General features: G+C 42.5%; 1 protein-coding gene across 1 annotated transcript in view; it reads right to left on the bottom strand.

Annotated features, from left to right (window-relative positions):
• Positions 1–24,376, bottom strand: part of cyribb (CYFIP related Rac1 interactor Bb) — a 42,259-nt gene extending 17,883 nt beyond the window's left edge. The window contains exons 1-2 of the mRNA XM_085286912.1: positions 24,172–24,376; positions 9,430–9,518 (exon numbers count right to left, since the gene is read on the bottom strand). The gene's annotated coding sequence lies outside the window, so the exon portion shown is untranslated. The remainder of the gene's footprint in view (positions 1–9,429; positions 9,519–24,171) is intronic.
• Positions 24,377–24,476: the final 100 nt, after the last annotated feature.

The raw sequence follows: 24,476 nt of genomic DNA, 5'->3' as shown, positions 1-24,476 counted from the left end.
CGGGCAGCCGCATGCAAACTAATCCATTTTACCATCGTCCGCAGGGATATCGCTCATAATTTATGTTATGCATGAAGTATGTAACTGTTTGCTGCACAGTGCATCCAATCAAACATTCATAAAGGCCTTCTCTGTTTACTGTAAGTGAATCAGACTTAGAGCAGTACTAAGAAATTCACTTAATAGTCTCTGCACAATCAGATAATGCAGCTGCCCAAACATCACATTAATATTAAACATGCCTTGGCAATGCAAACATGTACGATGAATGTGGTACAGTAAACAAAACACTTGCACTGTGCTACAGCAGTAAATATAAGGCCAGAGTTACAGTTTTGCAATCCATAAATTTGCAAGTTGAGTGAATTTCCTCATCAGACGATGACTGCGAGGCTCCGTGTCTACCAGGTTTGGACCACCTGGATTTGTCCACAAGATGCTATGCTACAAGGCACCAACCACAGCCTCGAGAAAACTACAATAGGATCGAGTACTTGTCTGTGGTGTCTGTAGAGAGTGTAGCTATAATCCCAGCCTAAGACAGCAGCATGATACAGAAACCTAAAGCATATATTTTTTTAATATTTATTAACCAGTGACCATTGCACCTTTTTAGAGCATAAGGCAGGGGTGTCCAGCTCCAGGCCTCAAGGGCCAGTGTACTGCAGGTCAGGTTAGATGTGTCCTTGATCCGACACAGCTGATTTAAATGGCTAAATTACCTCCTCAACATGTCTTGAAGTTCTCCAGAGGCCTGGTAATGAACTACTTATTTGATTCAGGTATGTTGACCCAGGGTGAGATCTAAAACCTGCAGGACACCCCTGGCATAGGGTATCAAAGTGGACCTCTTAAGCTCATTTCTAGCTTCACGTTTGGACTCCACTGGAGTAGCTTTGCATGATTCGTGGTTCAAAATAATCCTTGGGTCAGTCTGAAACGAGCTGGTTTAGCTTTCCTCCCTTTAAGTTTCTTCTGATTCGCTGCTCCCCATTAAGGTTTGAACAGCAGCTGTTTAATATGATCCATATAATCCATCCTTCCATCAAACAAAGCACAACAGGTCATTTGTACATCTTCTTCATGGTTTCTAAGACTAATAAACTGTACAGGACAGGCACCAGTTTAGCTCACAAGGTGAGCAGGCGACCATACGCCCCAAGGCTGAAATGCAGCAGACCAACCAGAAGCTCGTGCATTTTCACCTCAGTTGCTCTCTCTGCTTTCCTGACCCACTCTCTACTAAACTGTCTACTAAAGCAAAAAGCTTCAAAAACCTCTACAGAACAGAAAGTGAACCAGACAGGATCACAATCGTGGTCCAGCTAAGAACGGGAACCAAATCCAAACAGCATCCCTCCAAGTTTGTCTCTTCCTGTGATCAATGCTGCTTAGCAGTGTTTCTGACAGTCACATTACACAACAATGAGCTCAAATTCATTTCAGTGGAGCTTCTGCACACCTGAGCCACGTGCAAGCTTCTTTTTTTTTTTTTTAAATGTACTCTGATAATAAAACAAATGAGTTCCTGCTTAACTCATTCACTGCCAGCCATTGGCAGTGAATGAGTTAAACCCATTGACTCATTCACTGCCATTGACGGCTATAGACGTCAATGGCAGTGAATGAGTTAAAACCTAGGTGTGCCAATTTGTTGCTGTACAGAAAGCTGATCAGTGAGAGTCAAAGAATTTGGCCTGTAAGCAGAAATAATAACATCATTGATATCATTAAAACTGATCAATGGTCAGCGTGGTCAGTGTTGAGCTTTTTGTTTTAAGTGCCTTAAACTATTAAGATTAACTGGGTAAACAGATGTTAAATGGAGTACAGATAGAGCAGCACCAAAACCAAAGCAAAGCCTGAGCACAGAATCTGTATTTGCAGGGACATAAAGACACCGCAGTCCAATTATCCAGAATTGAGATCAGCTGGAGATTTCTGCACCAGCAAGGATGGTGGTTAACTTCCAGGAGATAAATCTCATTTAGAGACAAACTTTTTAAGCTAGCTAACCAGATTTTACTGGTTATTCTATTAACTTAAAGTTTCAAAGGAAAATGTTAATTCTGCTCAAAAAATGAATATGCCCAAAATAGGTGACCAGACGCATTTGAAGACAGGAGCTGAGATTTGTTTAGAGACTTGCTACCAGAAGTGAGTCATACTTTTATACAACTACAGCACCAGGGTTTCTGATCCTTGGAGGAAGATGTTTTTGCCACACCCGTAGGAAAACCAGAGCACTGCAATACAATTATATGTTTAAGTTTTGTTTGCCTATAATGGGCAAAAAAAAAAAAAAAAAAAAGGAGAGCAGGACAATGAAAAGATTTCTGTCAAGTGTGTTTCTGGAAACAAACTCCTAACTTTACTGCAAATTTACCAGTGTGCCCTCACTCACTGTTAACTGGAATTTGTTACCACCCAGTATGATTTATGGTTATTTATGTAGGGCCTGTGAAAACGACCCAGTTTTTGTGGCTATGATGATCTTCAAGTGCTTTGCAGGTATGAGGAGGCGACGAAGACCCACACATACAGTATATAATACTGTATATGTACACACACACACATTCTCACAAGTCAGCTGCGAGTTGTGCAATGAAAAGCGACACCCTTGCGCCGCTCTCTGCTGTCAATCCTCCGACTCCTCGAAAGCGCAGAGCTACAGAGGCTGACAGACATTTGATAAGTCAGAGATCTGCTACAGTTTGTAGAGAGAGAAACGGTGGCAGCCTTAGCCCTCGGTGACGGGGTGGAGATGGATGGGCTTTGCGAGAGAGGGGTCGGGGCAGAACAGTGACGCAATTCAATTTTGGCAGGCAGATGTCACCCGAGATGAGTGGCAGGTGAAGAGCCAAAACGTTCGAGCGAGGGTCTGCAGAGACGGGGGCAAATCACGCCAGCGCAGGTGATTCTGGAAGACAGGGAGGTGCTGCGACAGAGCAAAGTACGCACTCAGCAGTCAGGAGCAGAGGTTGAGACGGGGCGCTTTTAAAATGCATGAGATGCATCGTGTAGGGAGGATTCTTGAATGTTGAAAACCGAGCACTGGGTCATGTCCCTTTTTTTTTTTTTTTTCGAAGTGCGATGAGCAGACAGTTTTTAAATGACTGAATGACGAGTTGAAGCTGAATTTGTCCAAGTCGTCATTTGCCCTGTTTTGTTTTTATTTAGTTGTTTTGTTACAAGTAATAGATTATATCAAAAAATAAATATTTGGTAGTAGGAATCCTAAATTTAACTTGAATATATTCTAATAAATATTTGGTGTGCATTTAAAATGAGCTTCTCTCTGATTTCCTGTGCATCAGCATGAAATCAGTGGATGAACAGTGATATTTTTTTTTACTTTTATTTACTTCAAAAGCGCCTCTACAAACTGTGTCACCAGCCAAATCCACAGACCACCTGCAAAGCCCCACCTGCCTTGTCCAGTCTCATCAAACTACCCTCCTCTAATGTGACCTGAATGTCTGACCGTGCCAACGCCAGCACCTCACTGGCTGTCGGAAAGCGGCACCTGATGCAGCCTCGGAAAGCGATGAGAGCTGTCACCGACTTCACCCTGCTGGATGATGTGGGCACTACCCCAACACCATCTCCATCATCATTATCTTCTACTGCCACCTTTCAGCTGCTCGCTGACTGGGCAGAGCAGCCTGGGCTCGCAGCGCTTCAACGAGGGCACTGGCAGCCTTGCAGGCCCGGCGCTGCTCCCCTGTGCCGTTTAAAATGAGGTCATTTAAAGGACGGGGATTTGCGTGGCTGCGTTTCAAAGTCCACTAGAGAATCTTAAAGTCCAGAGAAAAGAAAAAAAGAGCAAATTAAATCTGTCCATTATGCAAATTTCTTCCACCAAAATTCATCAAAAGAACCAATTACAGATAACTGACTTTGCTGTTTATTTGGACTTTTTCTTTAAAGATGTATTTCCAACAATTTGTGTAACTAAGTGTAACTGGTTGCTTAGTGATAGCGTAGTGAAGAAAGTGCAGACACTATATTAAAGAGAGTTTGAGCAGTACCCAGCAGTCCTGGCATGTCCTGGGCACCACAGAGAAGCCGACGACAATCTTGGTGTTGTTTTGAACCCCCCTGCTGAGACATCGCGTGCTCTCAATGAGGGTGGGAAGGGAGGGGAGGGCTGCCTCCAAGGCCAGGGGGCAGAATCTGACAAGCTGGAGCCCGCGCAGCTCTCCCATTGGCTGAGCCGGCCTAACCAACAGCTCGCTGTATCCATGGAGTCGAAAAAAATTTGGTGCCATTGAAAAGAATGCAGCAGCCAATCAGGTTCGAGCTCCCGGTGAAGAGCGAGTACAGTAGTAGTAAGACTTGAAAGCGCACGAATATATTAATACAGATGAGGTAATGCGCCAAAAACAGCGGATTAGCAGGATAGTAAAATCAACTACAGATGATGGAGAAGTGTCTGAACCCATCTGTTAGTGACTGGATTGGATGTGATTTCATTTTTCTGTGTAGCTCAGCAAATTCTCTAATTTTTATTAAAGATGAAAATCTAGTTTTACTGCTGAACACGTGCAGATCGTTGCAATAAAAACACGATAAAGGCGGACTTTCACACTGACACCCTGCCATTATTCCAGGAAAATGTCATCCGACTGAAGCTACAATCCAATCTGTTATGTGCAGATTACAGACGGTGGAGGGAGGTTCAAGCCCATTCGGTGAAGAGACCAAAACAGTGCCACACCCATGCAGCAGCCTGACCTCAGAATGGCACTGCCTTTTTTTAAAAACATCTCCCAGCTCTGTGCCTCTCCATTTAATAAAAAGCGGGACAGGGCTGAAACCGAGCACTGCCGCGGCCATCCTTGCAGAAACGGCTCGGGGCAACTGGAAAGCTGGCTGATGCGAGGGAGGGATAGTGCTGACATTCCACTACTCGGCTGCAGCATGAGAATCCACGTGCCCCGCTGCTTTACTATGGAGGGAAAAACAACGCCCTCCCTTCCCCAGCCTCCGTGCGGAGCGTCACGTGGGCTCTGCCGTGGACGGGCTGAGAGCTTGCCTGGGGTGTCTGTCTGTGTTTGTGTGTGTGGATAGGGGTAGGAGTGGGGGTGGGATGGGGCAAGGCATGTGTGTGAGAGATGAGTGTGTTTATGTTTGCAATAAACACAGCCTGTAACAGGAAATGCAGAGCTCATTTTGATCAGGGTGAAATGATTAAAATATAAAACAAATGCAAAATAAAAGTGCAGGTATGGACGCGTGCTGAATATTATTGCGTGCGTGGAAGGGGAGGGATTTGAAGCGTCACACTGCGGCAGAGGCGGGCAGAACTAGGCAGCTTTAAACTTGACCTAGATTCCCCGGGTGACACGCCACATCGCATTAGCCCACTCGGCCAGACCTGGACCCGCCGGAGCTCGCTGACACTGGCCTGACTCGACAGGCAGAAAATGGGGGAGCACTTCCCAAATGGGACTGGCATGCGTCCCCATTTCCCCCTAACCCCCCCCCTCATCTCCTCCTCACCCCCCACCCACCCCAACTATCTCCTACCGATCTCACCCAGCTGACTAAAAATTGCTTGGGGGGGTGCAAGGTGACGAGAAAAAGGGAGGAGCAGCGGGGGCAGGCTACGATTTGTTTGTTTATGTGGGTGAACTCTCTGAACTCGTAGCCACGCCTCTGTATTGTTGCACCCGCGTAAACATCGGCTAATACCCCACTCACCCAGATTCGGGGCAAATCAAAACAAACCTACAGGAAGACAGACGGCGTCACTTGAGGTGACATCCGGTATCGGCCGTCTCGTCTTTCTCCAGCTAAAAACATCCCCTGTCGCCAACAGCTGTAACGAACTCAGTTATGAAAACTGCCGTTCTGTCCAGAGAAGCAGATCAGAGAGGAAGGATGAAAGCGGGAGCGCCTCATCCTCTGCTAAGCGCTGCTTTCTGGACGGCACCTGATGAAAGATGGAAACCATGGCAACAGGCAGATGCACCAGAGTCAGCTAAAACGCGGCTTCATTGAGCTCTGTGGAGAGGCTCTTAGTGCCGCTCTTCAGTCACACCAACAGACAGGGAAGAGAGAGAGAGAGCAGGGCTCACAGGCTGGATGATGTTAATTTCAGATCAATCCTCCTTATTTTAAAAATATTCAAATCAGGAGGCTCAGTGACATTTGCATCATCTTTCATATAAATTTACTTTTTCATTTTCTGCTCCATCCACCTCAGAGCCAGGCCCTTCACACCCTCCCACTCTGCCCTTGAGAGTCCTCTGACTTCTTCCTGGTATGTGTGAGGAGATCATTAACAGGGAGTGGGGTTAGCATTGACTCGCTGTCCTGTTCTAAGTGCCACCTCCCTCGGGGCATCTGCCTCCTAAATCCATTCACATACATTCTCCCTCGTTCCTCTGCAGAAACAACGCCCCCACCCCACCCTAAACCATCATTACTTGCCTGACCTTTGACTGACTCACCAACATCAGCAGCATCTTTTAATCTTACTTACAAAAGCATTCGGGAAGAGATGAATTTCCAATTTAAGCCTAATTTCAATTTTAGAATCAAACATAATCCTTGCATGTTTTTTCCTCCTGCAGAATATTACCCCAACAGGATTTTGGGTGGGGCACAGAGGAGGTTTGGGAGTGATGATGAGTGTCAGATTGTAGAGAACTGACATTTATATTGAGTAGGAGGCGAGTGCCATCTGGAGGAGGAAAGCAGCTGTGCAGAGAAGGCAGGAAGGATGAGAGCCACTCCCAAAGCTTGTACCGGCACATTTATGCATCTTTTTGTTTACTTTTACAAATGCAAACAGGAAGTGGGAATATTTACAATAAACTGATTTTACTGTAAACTGTCTCTTGATGGAAACCCTGCAGAATACTTCTGCAAGGCTTGCAAATTTCATTTTACTAAGTTGGAGAGAAGGTCTGATGCCAGATCCAACAGCGCCATCCGGTGTTAACAACTATTTAAGGCTAAACGCTCCCATATCTCTTGGGGAAAAATGACACTATTTCCATTGACAAGAAATAGAAATAATATATGTCAGTTCCAAGTTTAAAACTAGCTTTCCACATGTTCGGTTTTTCTGGCGCATATGGCCGCAGTCTGCGAGCTTCCTGACGGAAAACCTGGGCAGGAAGTTACACGGCGTCAAGCCTCCAGCGGCATAAATAATAGATAACCTAGGAGAAGCTGGGGGCTTTTAACTGACATAACGAGCCACTCTACATATTACACCCTTTCAGACGCATCATCTCAAATGACCTAGTCAGAGGGTGGGGTTGGCTGAGAGCAGGAGGCCAGAACAGCTTCCATATGCTGAGTCAGGAGTGGAGAAACTGATATTCATTTAGTATGTAATAAATAAATAAATAAATAAATAAATAAATAAAAATAATAATAATAATAACAGCTTATTATGTGATCTACCAGCTGAATCACTTAAACTGGTCTAAAAACAGCTTCTATCTGTAATTTAGTGCAAGTTTAGAGCTATATATAGAAGACAATTACACATATTTTGCATTCATGTCCATAACAATAACACTTCAAGGCTTCACCAGCTGGGGGCAGTATTGATCCAATTATAAGAGCCAAGAACAGCTTCATCTATGGCAATCACCCTCCCCCTGGTTTAAGCAGGGTTAATCCGCCCTTTCACACAGACCTCAGGCTGCTGCATTAACTCATTCCCTTTCTTCACGTATAGTCCATCACATGTTTGTTCCCCTGCACCGCTGCAGGGTCGTATACTGCACAGCAACCAAAACAGCAACCGTTCAGGCCGATTTAAGTGAATAGATTTGAGTCTCAATAAGGCACTGCAGAAGCATTAGCCTATACACACGCATACACACTACAAGCCTCACATGGGGACACACACTGACTTAGCAATCCTATATATGAACCACCTGAGGCTTAGCTGTCAAAGCAGCCTAGCATTCCAGCTCCACAGCTGAGCCAATCAAATGATAGCTGTGTGGCATGGTAACAATCTCCAAGGAGACACAGAGGAAAATACAACAGGGATGGGCACGCATACGAGCAGGGAGAGATGAACGACACAGCACTAAAATATTCGTCTAAAATCACCAGGAGTGAGTTTGAGTCCACAATTGACCAACTACTAAACACCGTCCACCACCAGAGCTGCCAGCTCATCACGGGAGCCGTGACCCCGTGCCCTGTGGTTATATAAACACTCTGGCCTTGATGGGGGGGACAGGAAGCCGGGAGCACCTACATTACTCAACTCCTTTTTATGGCCCACAATGCATTTCATTTCCTGTGCCAGCATTACACATACACCCACAGCACTGCACATTAGGACTATAACAGGCATAGGTGCACCACAGGCGGTCTTACATAATGACATGTCTGTATTTGTGCACAGAGAGCTACTAATGCTTAAACGTCAATGAGATGAGGTGATGGTTGTCAGAAAAGTAGGCTGAAATTTTATGAACGCGGGCCATTACAGCAGTAGCTCTTCCACCAGCGACAAGAAGATAAATGGTGAAGATTTTCTAATTATTTTTACGAGTGAATGCATTTTTATGCTCAGAGATTTGTTAAATTGGGATAGTCTGAGGTGAAAAGACACAGAAACTCAAGCACCTAGTGACCTGGCCTCAATTTTCCCTTAAAAATGTGCTTTATAACCAATTTTCCATGAGATCTGGCCTGAGAATGCAAAGTATGCCACTTCTGTTTGTGATTGAAGCCAAACTTTGTAATAGAAACAGCAGCTAACTGAATTTTCTCCCACCTATACTGATCCCACATTAGCATGGAAAAAAAAAAAAACACTAGCAGTGGAAAGAAAGCAAAATGAACTGACTCAGCCTCTATTTAGGGAAATGCTTCCATTCAATTCAACGCGCTTCAGTATGTGCCAATGACCTAAACAACTGGAAAAATATAGTTACACAAATGAATGACGGCAGTATTTATGATGATCTCAAAAGCCTTTAAGCACCTGCAGTGAATGCAAATAAGGAAACATATCAGTTGTGAATATGTGCAGGTATAAATAGACATGCAAACAAAATAACAGCAGATAAGCAGATGGTAATCAGGGGTGGGAAAAGAAAGATGCTGAGGATAAAAATAGCTTCAATTTTTGCATTGATGAAAATGATGCACGTGTGCAACTTGCGGACTTTGAATGGGAATTTTATACTGTTCCAATGGAAATAACCACAGACTAGCGTGCAGTATGAGGTTCAAAGCTAATATAATCATTGAGCAGTCTGACTTAGTGAGCACTGTCCGGACATGCATTTGCTTTGCAGAGTGAATTTCCTGCTTTGTGTTTACATGTTGCCACAACACGGCACAAAGATTTGTCATTGAAAGTTTAAATTATTATGAACCGTTCCAGTTTTTTCCCTATTTGATTAGCACATCAACAGAAAAGCATCTTTTAGGACTTACCAGCAGTGGAGCTGTGTGTCTGGCAGGAGCAGGGAGGCCCGGCCTGGCAGGTGGCCCCGGGGTCACAGTCCTCCAGCAGAGGTCAGCCTCTGAAACAAAGATCAACAGCAACAAAACATAAAACTTTACAATCTAGAGCTTGAAAAAAAATCCTAAAAAACATCCGCAACTAGAGATAACAAGACGTGGCATCACTGCTCCTCCTGCAGACAAAGTTCAACTAAATTATTTGAAATGCACCAAAAAAAAAAAAAAAAAAAACAACAAAAAAAACTCCACAGCTAAGCAACTATTTTGTGCATTTTGACTTTACCAAAATTGGACAACACTACTGTTGCACACTTCACACATACTGGTTACACCCTTTAGAAATGACTGCCTGTCTTTGGGTTCCCTTTTAAAATGAGCTGTAGCACACAAAAAAGGAAACACAGCACTATGAGAGAAAATGCAAACACAAACAATAGGCAATAACTGGCCTGTTTATCCTAATGCGACTACCTTGAGAAATATGGGCCAGAGTAAGTGAATTTTTAGAAAGGAGAAAAAAAGAAGCATGGAACAAACAGAATCGCATGAAAAAAAGCACACCACTTCCTATTGTGTAACACTTCCTCTGATTCACTTCAGGTTTTCTACAAGACTCCACGCTTCCTCCTGTAAGAGGACTACAGCACAACTCACTCACCCCACTCACGTTTGAGTCCTTTTATTGAGATGTGGAAACGCCTAAACCCGCCACATTAATAAGAAATCGAAGCGACTGAAACGTTTAGCACACGTTTTGTGCATCTGGTTGGTTCTTAGGTCTAAATAAGAAGAGAATAACCTCACGACTCTCAGTTTCAAGATTCAACAGTCTCTGCAAGCCACAAGCTCGTTTCACAAGTCATGCAGCCCTGATTGAGAGTGCACGCTCAGTAGACTGTGAGACCATTAGGACCGAGGCAGCTCTCTTCTCGCCAGCCTGCATACAAATGCACAGCGGTGGCATCAGTGCTGGTCATGCATGAATGTGATCAGACTTCAAACCCCAGAACCACAAGAACAGTGAAGCCTGAGAGAGACTTGTTGAGCAGAGGGCAAACGTGATGAAATAAGACACTGTCAAAGGGCTAAGCTACACACGAGAAACCAGAGAAGAAGAAAATAAGACTAAACAAGGAAGATACATTCTTGTGAACCTGAAAAAAGGGGGTGTAACAGCCTCTCCTATTTTACTTTTCTCCCCGTTAATGTAATGTGACTTGCTCTTAATCCAACAGAGCTGACATGCCATAGGAAACATTTGTAGCAGGGCATCATGGGAGTCCGCTATGCATCTCAAACACAGCTGGGGTCACAACATACAGCCAAATCATCGCTTGAATATCGCTTGAGGTTACATTTCAGCCTACATCATGCAGAGCAGTATGTCAGCTGTGGTGCTACAGTTAAGGTTTGGTTCTGTAATATCAAACAGTGCAAGTCAGCTGCTGAAGACACAGCATGGCAGGATATTTAATCAGCTACATTACAGCAGAGAGGCGTGGCAGTAAAAAAAAGACAGCATTTTGATATACTGTTAATAATAATCAAAGTGTTTTTATTGAGTTTTCAGAAAGCATACCATTCATACTTGATATACTGTTAGACTTGTGATTCTGCACAAGTCCCACAGACTATTAAAATTAAAGTTCCATTAGTCTTGCCATTGTAGATAGACTTTCATGCAAAATGTAATTAAAAATATTAAAACAATACTTGAGGAATAAGAAAATCCAACTACTCAGAAGTCTACTGTGCATAAACTGCTTCCTTTAAAGTCTGTGTATGCCAACTGTTCTGACTTAATACTAAATCAAGCCACGTCCTCCAGGGCTGGAAAATGAAGACAAATCTGTAGTGCCTGAAACTGCAGTTCCTCTAACAGCCACATGTGGCCGGCCCCATAAGTGAGTTTAGTGATCCCCATAGACCAGGGGTGGGCAACTCCAGGCCTTGAAGGCTGGTGTCCTGCTGTTTTAGATCTCACCCTGGGTCAACACACCTGAATCACATGATTAGTAGGGGTGCAACAATACACAAAATTCAGGGTTGGTTCATACTTTGGTGTCAGGGTTCAATATTTTTTCGATACAAAAAAAATGTTCATTATAAATATATATTTTAACTCAAAAGTACAGTTTTTAAATTGAATGTTGCTGAAATAAAGTAATAAAAAAAACAAATTTGATCGAGAAATCACTCATCTTTGGAAAAGAGTTTATTACAGAGAAATGGCTCGTTCCAATGATGATGTCAGTGTAAATGTGCAGTCATATTCCCACTAGTGCTGTCAGCGTTAATCTCGTTAAAATGACATTAACGTGGCCATAACGCAGCAAATCTCCGTTAACGAGTTACCGCGGATCGCCCTGTGCGTGGGGCTGGACGGCGTCAGCACGTTAACGAGCTAACTGCGCTAACGCACTAGTTGCCACCCATGTAATTGAGCATTGCGTGGCACATCAGACATACTGTTTTAAATTTGTCCATGACGCGTTTACCATCAGGGTCATACTTCACATGAAAACCAAAATAGTTCCAAAGGCCAGATCTGAATGAGGGTGGGGGAGGTTGTTGAGGCAGTTGCCATGTTGCAACTGCGCTGCGCTCAGTGGATCTGCGCTCGACAGTGCAGCCTAGGCGGAGTAGTCGAACGCAGATCCACTTAGCTCTCAACACAGACAGCATCGTCAGAAGAAAAGTTGATAAAATAAATTTTATTGTTCGATACCAGTATTGTTGCACCCCATAATGATTAGTTCATTAGCAGGCCTCTGGAGAACTTCAGGACATTTTGAGGAGGTCATTTAGCCATTTAAATCAGCTGTGTTGGCTCAAGGATGCCCTCGAGGCCTGGAGTTTCCCTCCCCTGCCATAGACTCATGTTATAATCGCCACTCTCTTCATAACAATTCTAGTGAAGTGATTTTTTTTTTTTTTAATCACTTCACAACCTTGATACTGGAGTTGCCACATGTTGATGATAAATCAGTGGGTCACGTAGTTGTTAAGTCCATGTACTAAACACAAAGTGCAGAGGGGCTTAACCCAACACAGATTGTATTGTCTGATCGTTCTAGTGGATGGAAATTCATTTCCATTTTAAGGTAGACATTGTACAATAATACAGAGAAAATCCCAGCAATCACATGATGCTCTTTGAGCAAGCGCTTGGTGACAATGAGAAGGAAAAACTCCCTTTTAATAGGAAGAAACCTCCAGTAGAACCAGGCATCATCCAACATATCACTGTGGTTGTGTTAGAGCCAGAGTTGTGACTGTACAAAACTTCATCAGAATCCATTCAACTGATGAGACATTTACATGTGAAGAAAGCACTGGAGTGCAGGCGAGCTGCTAGCTTGGCTAAAAAGTCAAGCACATAGGTTAGATGCTACTTCATAGTGCTTTGTTACAGCTAATACAATAAATACGAGGCTGCCCAAGCTCGCTCTCTCTCTCTCTCTCTCTCTCGCCTGTAAATTAAATCAGATTATCCTGGGGCAAATGACTAAGATCAGTTCTTCTAACCACCACCATGCTTTTGAGGTGCATGGCTCAACCTGTGAGTGCAGAAGTACACAGTCATTCACTTGAGTGCTGCTGCAGGAAAAGACCCACACGATGAGCTCATTCAGCACACTCAGGCTGTGTGTGAGCATGTGTGCGAGCGGTGATTCAACTTTGCTCACTCCTCCAAGCAGCGTTTAAAAAAAAAAAAAAAAAAAAAAATCAAAGCAATCAGAGACAAAACAGTTAACAGTTAACCGATGTGGGCGTTTCACAGTTTGGGGTTTTAGTCACCTCAGAGGCAGCTACGCTTTTCCCAACAGGTACTTCATCCGAACATGGTCAATCTAAATAAAACCAAGACAGAAGGAGCGGCTAAATGCAATTTTCATTACACTCCAGTTACAAACATAAACAAAAACTCCAGCGAACTACATGCTGGAGTGGCATGGCAACGAGCTTTCTCCTAACCATGTGCTCACTTCCTGCTCCTTCATTTATTTCCTTGTTTTGATTATGAAAAAACAAAAAAGGGGGGCAGGGTCGCTGCATACCAGAGCTGGATTGGTCTGTTCTGCACAGTGTATAAAATATTACAGTTTTGCTGTTGGATCACAAAAGCTCCAACAATAAGTGCTTGTGTAGCAAACTCATATTGGACTGTGCTCTCTCGGATTGCAGGAGCAATAAGCTAACACACCGTGTACACTTGTTTGGCTTTAATTCTACTCAGCCACATGAAGGACTCAATAAATGTGGGACAGCGTGTGTGGCCCTGATGCTGTGTGCACTACAAACACTAAAACATGTGCTGCATAAGGTAATCAGTGAGATTTGGAGCACATCGGGTTGTCATCCACATGGATAAAACCAATTTTGAGCTTCAGATGTTTCAGTTGTAAAAGAATATTTGAACTGCCTAAGCCATCGGAGGCCTTTGTGTGGAGCTTGCATGTATGGCTCTGCCATATCATACCATTCACGGTAATACCGGTATAATGTTGGGCAACGATAAGAAAATGAAATATCGCGATAGAATATGGGTAAAACGCACATGCGCAGTATCTTTGTTTTCATACGCACATGGCGGAAAAAGCATGGCGGAGAATGAGAAGGGCGAAAGCGGATCGTTGAATGAAACGGATGAACCAGAATTGGTTTGTAAAAATGCTCCAACTTCAGTGATGTGGAACTGGTTTGGCTTTCGTCCATCAGATACACAACAAAGCACTATTTTTGGTAGAGCATGCTAGCGGGCCGTCGTTATTACCATGTTTTTTGGAAAATACGGCACACTTAAAATCAATCCTTTGATTTTTCTGAAAATCGACAGTGCCCCTTATAACCCCGTGTGCCTTATGTATGAATTCTGGTTGTGTTTACTGACCTCGAAACGATTTTATGTACACGGCGCTCGAAAATCTGTCAAATGTTTTAGTACGACTTTGCTAAGCTACGAAGCCGCACCGCTTGATGGATTGTTGGAGCATTACGGCTGTCGTAGGCAGGAGCTTCGGAGTGATACGTACTGTGCTTCAATATAGTATTACAGTATTGTGTGTGTATAACCTCTTTTTAAGTTTTGTGGATATTATACATGGTTATGCTGAGGATATGTCGGCCAATTTCCACTGAAAATGCCTTTTGGTTGAACTGTCAGCGAGGAATTTGCATTTTCACTCTTAAATTTTTATATAACTTTAATGCACATAAAAAAAACAGCTGCTTGTTGAAGTGAAAATACATTGATGGGGTTTTTTTTTTTGGGGGGGGGGGTGCACTAATAAAGTTGTGGAGTTGCAAAGTATTTTTTCTAGTGTCAATTATATCGTCAGTTATATCGTTATCACAAATTTTCAAATGTCTATCGTGATAAATATTTTTGGTCATATCGCCCTGCTCTACTTGCATGTTCTCCTCATGCCTTCATGGGCTCCATGAGGGTACTCCAGCTTCCTCCCACAGACCAAAGAAATGCATGTTAGGTTAAATGGTTAAGTCGGTTGTAGGTGCAAATGTGAGTGTGTTGGCCCTGTGATTACCTGTTGACCTGTACTGGGTAACCCCACCTCACACCCAACAACATACGGGGATAAGCCCCAGTACTCCTGCAACCCTTAACTGAATAAGTGCTTAAGAAGTTGGATGGAAAGTTAACAAGGTGTAGATGGATTTTTAAATACTTACAGCTGTTTGAAGGACTTAAATGGGGATTTTTTTTTTTTAATACAGAGTGATTAAAAAAAAACACAAAAAAAAAACAAAAAAAAAACAAAACACACAACTTGTGATGTGCTTAGAAACCTAGAGATTTTAAACATTTACACTCAACATGACATTTGGGTCACCGACATTATGTGATCATAAGCTCCAACTTTCTTTCCAAAACTGACAACACCTCCAATCTCACCTGTGTAGTGTGTTTTACAATACTGCAGCTGTATGAATGAAACTTCAAAGGCGGATGTTTTCTTGTGATGATGGAGCCTAGATGGAAAATGCTGGCTGTGCAGTCGAGGAGAGAGAGAGAGAGCGGCAAAAGACTTGTGAGCATCTCCAGAACCAAAATGAAGAAAGTGACACTGGGACTTAAAACTGTCCCTCACGCTGTTAGTTTCGACACCTCTGAATAAATCTTCCATAAAAACTTGGGTTGTCATGACAACTTGTATTCCCCTTTCCCCTCTGGCGAGCGAGAGCTGAGGACTGACGAGGGATATCGGCTGTGTGACTGAAATTACTGAAGCCCGCAGAGCACAGCGGAGCCTCTGTGGAAAATCATTTCATTAAGCAATCTCCCACAGATCGCTTACACGGGCCGGAGATGCTTGAACTGAAATGACACAACAAATGCTTGTTTAGGGCTCGTTCCTCTCTGCTGGACAGGAATATTTACACCGTGCCAGGGATCTACAGTCAATCACGCAACCAGACGCTGGCACACAGATCCATTATAAATGTCTTTCATACTAAGAAGATACTTAGATTGTGATTTTTTTTTTTAAATAACATAGATTTGATTTGAAAGAGTTAACAAGGGAACTGTTAAACATAATACTTGAAAGCCAGAATTTTAATTTTAAAAAAGCTGGTGGTACAAGATGGTATAAAAAATAAAAAATTTTTTAAAAAGTTGCTGTCATCATCTGCACATCCTGGAGGAGAATCTTCTGTCTCATCACATCACAGAGATGTTCTATTGGACTGCGTACATCCCAACCAGCACCAGCCTGAACTTTTGATCAAAGGCAGCATGCTTTCATGTCCTTTGCACCATTTCTGGTGAGCCTGTGAAAACTGTAGCCACAGTTTCCTGTTAGTTGACATGAGGGTCACCCAGTGTGGTCTTCTGCTGCTATAAGTTCGATGTGCTGTGTGTTCAGAGGTGCTCATCTGCATACCTTGGTTTAAACATTATGTTACAACTGAGTTCAAACCAGTCTGGCCTTTCTCCTCTGCCCTCTGGCATCAGCAAGCCACTTTCACCCAGAGAACTGCTGCTCACTGGATATTTCTCAGTAAATCTGAGAGATTGTCGAGTGGGAAAATCCCAGGCGATTACCAGTTTCTGAAAAGACTCAGACCAGCCCATCTGTCACCAACAACCATGCCAATTGATGCTCAGTTTAAATCTGCTGCCATGTGACCGGCCGATCAGATATATGCATTAATAAGCAGTTAAACGGGTATACCTAACAAAATGTACTTCTAAGCGTACTTCAAAGTACCAGGGTTTAATGCCAAATCCCATTAAACCCTGGTTATTATCAATAAAGTGTCATAAAATTTCTAAAATGTCCATTACAGTTTACCCAGAATCCAAGGGGACATCTTCCAATTACTCCTTTTAAGCCCCCCACACCACAAATATTCAATTTAAAATGCCATAAAACTGAGAAAATCATTTTTGTTGACTAATGGACTAAATAGAGTATTTTGGCTGAACAAAATATTAAGCACCATTACATTATTTCACATAAGGATGTATATTCAGATGTACTACATCAGGTTGAAGCAAGCAGGAAATTCTAGACCTGACTACACAATGTACAGGCAATTGGGGTGAAAGTGGGAGCGACTCGTTTTTATATAACAGCTTTAATACTATGTGAAATGGGAGGTTTGGTGCGGGGGCAGCACAGCAACACTTTCATGCAAAAACTGGATTTGTACCATGCTGATTTGCCATCTGTGGTAGCACGTCTGCTCTGAGCGTCTGCTGAAAATGTAGGCAGCCGCATGAGAATCTCATGCCTGTTGAATCTGACATGTTATCACAAAAAAATAAAATAAAATAAAAACCCCCACTGTGGCTTTTGTCATGAGTGAATATTTCTCTCAATGCAGCAGGATGAAGTGAAAGTAGATTTTCTCTAGTGTGAGCCTGAAGGGGTTTTCAGTGCATGAGTGTGGGGGTAGGAGCACAGTGTTTTTTCCTTCTCATTGAGTGAGCAGTGATATTTATTGTCTTAATGTGGTATACTACAGCCCAGTCTCATGGCAAGATGTCAATTAGGAAACTAATGTATTGTAAGGGGAAGTCTGCACCATGTAAGACACCAGACTCCTCAGAGAGGTCCTGTCACCATGGCAACCGATGAAACTAGCTTTGAAAAAGTGAGAACCACGGTAGTCTCACCCAAACCACGAGCTCTTTACAAACTTAATCAGCTAGTTTCATTTTTATTGCTAAAACCTAACAGTAGTTTTTCATACCTAATCCTAACCAAATAATTTAATACCTGAACCTAACTGACTTTTAGTTTTTGCTAAACCCAACAGAGTGCCTATACTTAAAGTCGTTTTCAATACCTTAACTTAAACAAGTCTATTTTAATGCCTAAACCAACATGAATAATTTAATGCCTTAATCTAACTTAATAGTTTTCCTTTCCTAAATGCCTTACCCTAGCTGAGTAGTATAAAACCTAAACCTAACTGAGCAATTTAAGTCTAAGTCTAGAACAACCATTTAATGCCTAAGCCTAGCCGAGCTGTTTTGTGCCTAAACCTAACGAGTAGTTTTTCCTTCCTAAACCTGAGTCGATTTTAGTCCCTAAACTTAACCGACTCCTTTCCGGTGACAATAACACTTAAAATAACACAAATCTAAGAGTAAAAATCGTTTCCTTGTATGACTCAAACTGTGCTTTCTGGTTTGAGCACTGAAAGCTATCACACACCACCGTCCCCCTCAGGCCTCAAATGTGACCTTTTTGCCCTTTAACAGTGGAAAATTTTACTTGGAAACAAATCATACATCTGAAAGTCTGTGTCCAAAAACACAACTAAGAATACTGAGAAGACTTGACCACTTAAACAGCAGTTTCTCATGGCAAAGTCCACCTCGCTTCATATTTCCATTGGAGATGCTGCTGCTGGTGCATACACCAAGCAGGAAATAGTGAGCATCCCATTAAAGGCCGTCAGATGCCTGCTTACAAGAGCAAAAAGAAAAAGAAAAGAAACAAGATTGCTTTCTTTTCTCATTATGTGCACGCTTTGGGCTTCAGATGAAGCAGGATCACAGACGGAAGTGAGAAAGTTGAGAGGAATGCTCAAGTCTACCAGTACAGCCAGCCCTGCAGATTAGAAACTGGCACACACACACTGACTCATAAACATCAGAGCCACATATCAAAAGCATATTACTCGTCCCCGCCAAAAGCTACAAACACAAACCAGAGTGAGGACCACCGCAGCCTCAGACCACCTTTCTGTGCTCATTTAATGCGAAATACAGTCAGCGTGTGTTAATCAGTAAACTATTAAATATATCCGTTTGCAGACTGAACAGCAGGGAGCATGCAGTGCCCTTTAACATCATTTGTAATAGTTTATTTAGGCAGGAGAAGTCCCTCGCCGAGGTCGTCTTGGCCAACACAGCAGCAGGAAGTGCATAAGAAACAAAGAGGTTTCAAAAGAACAGACCACAAAACAGTAGAGATAAAGTTCCAAACAACTGCAAGAAAAATAGATTTAGATCTTGCTCTGAATGAGGGGGCATTACAGTTAGGATTTACTACTAAATGACTCAAAATAAGTCGACAGTTCAAATCTAAGGACATGAGCCGGCATGCAAAGGGAGGAATACAATCACGTGTGATCAGAGGGTATATTAGACAACCGCTATCACAAAAGTCCTTTCTTTGTTAATTCCCAAATTGAAAAAAAATCCTTTAAACCTATGTTATTGTAAAAAAAAAAAACAAAATACATATATACATACACATATATATACACACACATATATATACACATACACACATATATATACATACATACATACATATATACATACATACATACATATATACATACATATATACACATACATACATACATATATATATAAAAAAAAGAATAATCAGAACGGTGTGAGATTTGGAAAAACCTTTACACTTTTTAGAGAATGAATACCAGTCAGCTAAGTCAGAATTCTCTACCAAATTTGATGCAGAAGCATGAAGGACCACAAGGTTTCACCCATTTTAGTCATAACAGTCTGGGTTTTTCCTGGCTCCATGTGGCCTGCGTGAGGAGGTGCCTGTGCACACAACCACAATTGGCCCCACATGTAATTAATGCAAAAGGTGCTAGTTACTGCAGTTAAAAGACGTTGATGTCTTTTTCTGATATTCCTTTGAACATTTGATAAACAAAGATGTATTGTAAGCTTGAGTAAATGTAAGTAAATGCATATTCAAAAATATATTGTTAATGGCAGTCTATTAATGACTATTTTCCCTCAGTGAAAGAGCAAAAACTCTTTAGAGGGTGTCAGGTTTTTCTAGCTGCATGGAGGAAAACACTGAGTGTAATGGGGCCAATACAGTGCGTGGCGATATTGTATTGATAAAGGGACACAAAATATTGATATTTTATTAAATAAATGAAAATACCCTGGGAATAAGATGAAGAAAAAGGGCCCATCTCATGCACCGCCATCCTGAGATCATGTTAGCCAAGCAAACGTACATTAAGTCAGCGCAACCGGAAAACCATCCAACACTGGACACACTCAACTCAACAAAGCTACCTCCTAATTCAGAGCAAGCTAACAGCTCAGTCACACAAATAAAAATAGGACAGCAACCTTGCCTCTGATTGGTGTTTCTACTGAATCTTTTCACATTCTGAAAGACTGTGGTAACTAAATGCTCGCCCAGAGCTTGAGGGTGCTGCGCACTGACAACCACTTTTATCGCAAGGTGGCTGCACAGGTCACCTGGGCGGCAACCTTTCTGCAAACAGTCACAGTCTGACTTGGACCGACTGCAGTCGCTCTGAGCGATTATAGAAGGTTTGCGAATACATGCGTTCTAATTTATAAATGCAGACGGATTGCCAACATGTTATGAGTCTTTGCGAACAAGCACAACTCGACTAAACCAGTTGCCAGCTGGTTGCGTTCTGGTTAGGTTCCTGAAGAACAGGAAGTTTACTGAGTGCAAATTTAATATTTACATGTGAACTTCTGTCCATGAAGACAGCAACAGATACGTGATATTTGATGATTTATGATTTATTATTAGAAACACATTGCATGTAATTGCTAACTAAGCCTATCCAATTGCAAACTGACTCGTATTAAGGCAACAGTAACACTGTGTTGGTGTGCTTGACAGTCTTATTTTGTAGCAAAAAAATAACTCAAGCAAATAACTTTAGCTTATTGGACTAAAAATACTGACAAAGTTTAAATTTGAGGAGAATTTGCATTTGCAAAAATTTGATAAATTACAACACATATTACTGCAATACTCAGCTTTTTTTAAGATGTCAAAAACTGCGATAATATTGTATGTTAGGCAGGTTACCAACCTACGCAGTGATCCGAGCAACTTTTAAACAAAGTGCATGGTGTAAGAATGTTGGATTTATAATTTAAGTGTCTTTAAACACATATGTGGGGGGGGAAACAATCTTAAAATTGAAATGCTGAAGTCTGTGGCTCCTCTGGATTAAGGCCATGTCATGATAATGGTGTTAGAGCTGAATGCTGAACATGCCAGATGAGTTCGAGGTAGTTAATCCCAAAAACTGCACAAACAGCTTAATGCCAGAGAAATGGATCAATACAACGCTTTTCTGCCAACCGTGCTCGCTGCGCTATTTTAAAAACGAGTGCTGGACACAATAAGACGAACAGCACGGCAAACAGGCAAATACTCGTGAATCTTTTCTGTGGGGACTGTTTTTGGCGGTTATTTGAGGGGACTGCGTTGGGTTGTGTGGTGTTGCACAAGTGCTTGGGTTATTGCCTCCTTTAAGCTTAAATTACGTTACCAAACCAGAAAATAATCTTGCGCCGCTTGGCTACGTGGCCACAGCAAACATGAAAAATGCTCGGACCAAGCTGTCACTGTGTAGTAAATAAACATGTGTTGGGCTGCCTGTAATGTCACAACACTGCTGCAAAAACCACACAATGGTACATGAGCTGGACGTGTTACAACAATGACTCAAAGATGAGGAGATGTTCAGTGTGTTCAGCGTGAGACGATCCACTCACCATCAGAGACACTCTATATAATACAGACCGAGTGTCAGCATACTGAGAATAACTGCAGTAACCCAAGCTGAAGCCAACAGGTGTGTTTGAGGGAGTGGGTCCTGTGAGCTCTACAATGTGGGGAAATGTAAAGCTATCAGAACAGTAAATATAAAATATATAATATTGCCCTGGCTTTGAGTGCAGGTCGGTCTGTGTGATGACTGAAAAGCTCGGGAAGACTCCTGGAAACATTATAAATAATTAAAACTGACCACCATTACATTCTCTCTACCAGCTGTACCGTGTACAACTATCCGAACAACATTTGCCGGAGAAAACGTGGAAAATCTCTCCTCACGGGAGAAACGTGCACTTCTTTTATGCAGGCTTTGTTTATCTTTGTCTTATTATATTCTAAGGCTATCTGCTGCTGTTGACTACAAAACTACATTATTTTCCAAATGCCTATTGTTCCATTAACACAAGATTAAACCCGCGAAAGTCACCCCCAGGGCTCCTAACATTTGTTTGATTTGCTGCTGACACGTCACAGTATCCAGCCCACATTTGATTTCTAAGAAAAGGTCATGCCTAAGCGCACCTGCACGCCCGTACCTGCAGGATTTATGAGGGAAAACACGCGGCCAAGTCAACCATATTTTCTCATTCAAGACTGTGAGCATTTAAAAAAAAATTAAAAAGCTCACATAAACAACTTCCTCCACACAACATTTCACTTTGTTATCGCAAGCAGTCTTTTCTCCCCGCTTTTACACTTTTTGTGACAGCAGAAAGATCAAGACAATAAATAAAAAAATAAAAATAAGGAGGAACTGGCGATGATCCCAGCTGTTCACACAAGAGCAGCAAGGGAAGGAGACAGGGCGCAACAAGTTTCACCTCGTCTAACATCTCACAACTGACTGTGGCAACACTTGGGTACTGTTGCGTCCTCCAGTCAATCTTTAGAGGTCTAAAACATAAAAAGAGGCGATACTTGATTCAGTTTCCATCCCTTCTCGACCTCATATACTTGTTTTTAAGCCACATCTGAGGTGCTTTTGACACAAGGGGAAAAGTCACAGTAAACATCTGTGAATTGAAGTATGAGTCTGCAATATCCGGTTGGTATGCATGACTGGTGCCATCTGAAAAGATAGTGGAGCAACGTTTTACATGTCTAACTAAACTTGGAGGTTTCTAATGTGCAGCAGGAGTGAGACCTTTGAGATAAATTTAAAATGCACTAATCAACAAATCCATCCGTCTGCACACGTTTCACTTCCACTTTCGGTAGACTTTGAGCGGAAAGGAAATTGTACATTTATCAGTGCCTTTTCTATATGCGGCGGCATTGAAAAATGGATGCAAATATTTTACTTCTCAGCTAAATGGGCTGAAGGGCTTTTTCTGTCTCAAAATGTGCCTGTAGGAAAACGTTACTATACAGAAGTCTGTACTCCTTCCTTTGTCATTTAAAATAAATAAATAAATAAATCACATTGAAGGCCTAAATTTTTAATACACACTGGAAAAAGCCTTATTGAGAAAGCCCTAACACTCCCATCTCCACTCCCTTTTAGAGCCACACATGGAGGGGAAAGTGATACTAAGCAATTGTGAAATAAAGTATGAGTCTGCAATATCCGGGTGACGCACTGAAGTGACTTGAGCCATCTTTAAAGATGGTGGAGTAACTTTGTGCATGTCTGACTACACTCAGGGGTTCCTAAATTGCAGCAGGAGCGAGCCTGAGACCTTTGAGACGAATCTGAAGTAGGACATTGCACTTTCCAAACACTGTCAACAAATCGTCTGGATGTTTCATTTCCACTTCTGGGCAGACAGGAAATTATATACTGTGGTTATACTGAAACACTGATGCAAAGATTAAGCATGCAGTCTACAGAAATCCCAGTGCTGGACTGCAAAAAAAGGGTCCTCATTTTCAGGTACTTGATATTACTTGGCAACTGTAGTAACTATTCATGTAAGAAACCTCTATAAAGAGCATATAAAGCATGCGGTGACTTCAATTAACCAACAGCAGGTCTAATTTCGGACTTTTGCAGGTATGTGTATACTCTGCGGCTGCTACTGCTGACACTTTATATGAACTCCCAGCGCTTTGAAATCAAGCCACAGCTTTTAAAATAAAAATATGACCGAAGACAAACCCAGCCCTGAACCTGCTGCCCCATCTGTCACTGTGTGTGCATTTCCTTTAATGAAGCTTCATTTGCTGCCTGCAAGCGCGCAGTCCTAATCCACAGCCATACGGTCCGTTTAAAACTGTGCACACACGCCAAACACAGCTGATAGCCTGGTCATCGGTGAAGTGCTGTGGGTCAGGCATGTATCGCTCAGCGTCTGTGGATAAATTAAGGGAAATCCTGCTAAGCATCGGAGCCTAATGCCTCCTGTCTGAGAACCAGTCCGTTGTTCTGAAAGGGGAAGTTAACGGTACACCGAGGATGTAACACCGTCATGCTCGCATTTACCCCTCCTTTTACTTTAACGCCAACTTAACCCTACCTAGGTTTGATTTTACCTGATTTTTTTTTTTTTAATTCAACAGTTTTGCCTTCGAGGAGCAAAGTCTAACACTCAGAGCAAGCTTCAATGAATGGCATACGGCGGACAGCGAAGGTGACTAACAGAAAGGAAAGAAAGAGTGCGAATAAAGTAGTATTTTCTTTGTGTTTTACCTTGATGCTCGCGGAGAAACACGGCAACCGTCGGCTGGACACCACGCTACAAGCAGCGGTACGGGCTCAAAGAAAGGGAACAGCGATTTGCTGCCGCTGTTTCCGGGTTAGCTATCCAGCGTCAAACGATAGGGGAGTTCGGTTTGTCCCACCTCTGAGCGCGGATGGGGGTGAGTTGCACACCTTCCTCCCCCTCCAGAACTGAAAATAGATGCGCCCGGTCAGCGGACACGCGCGATGCTGTGTCAACGGTCACCTCCACTTATCACTACTAAAATAGATTTAATGGAACCCACCGCCGCGTA

The sequence above is a fragment of the Mchenga conophoros genome, linkage group LG9, assembly GCF_057382185.1.
Source record: "Mchenga conophoros isolate Kocher_MC1m ecotype Shallow Benthic linkage group LG9, M_conophoros_male_GT1.1, whole genome shotgun sequence".
Lineage (NCBI taxonomy): Eukaryota > Metazoa > Chordata > Actinopteri > Cichliformes > Cichlidae > Mchenga > Mchenga conophoros.
This window is presented reverse-complemented; position numbering and strand designations above follow the sequence as displayed.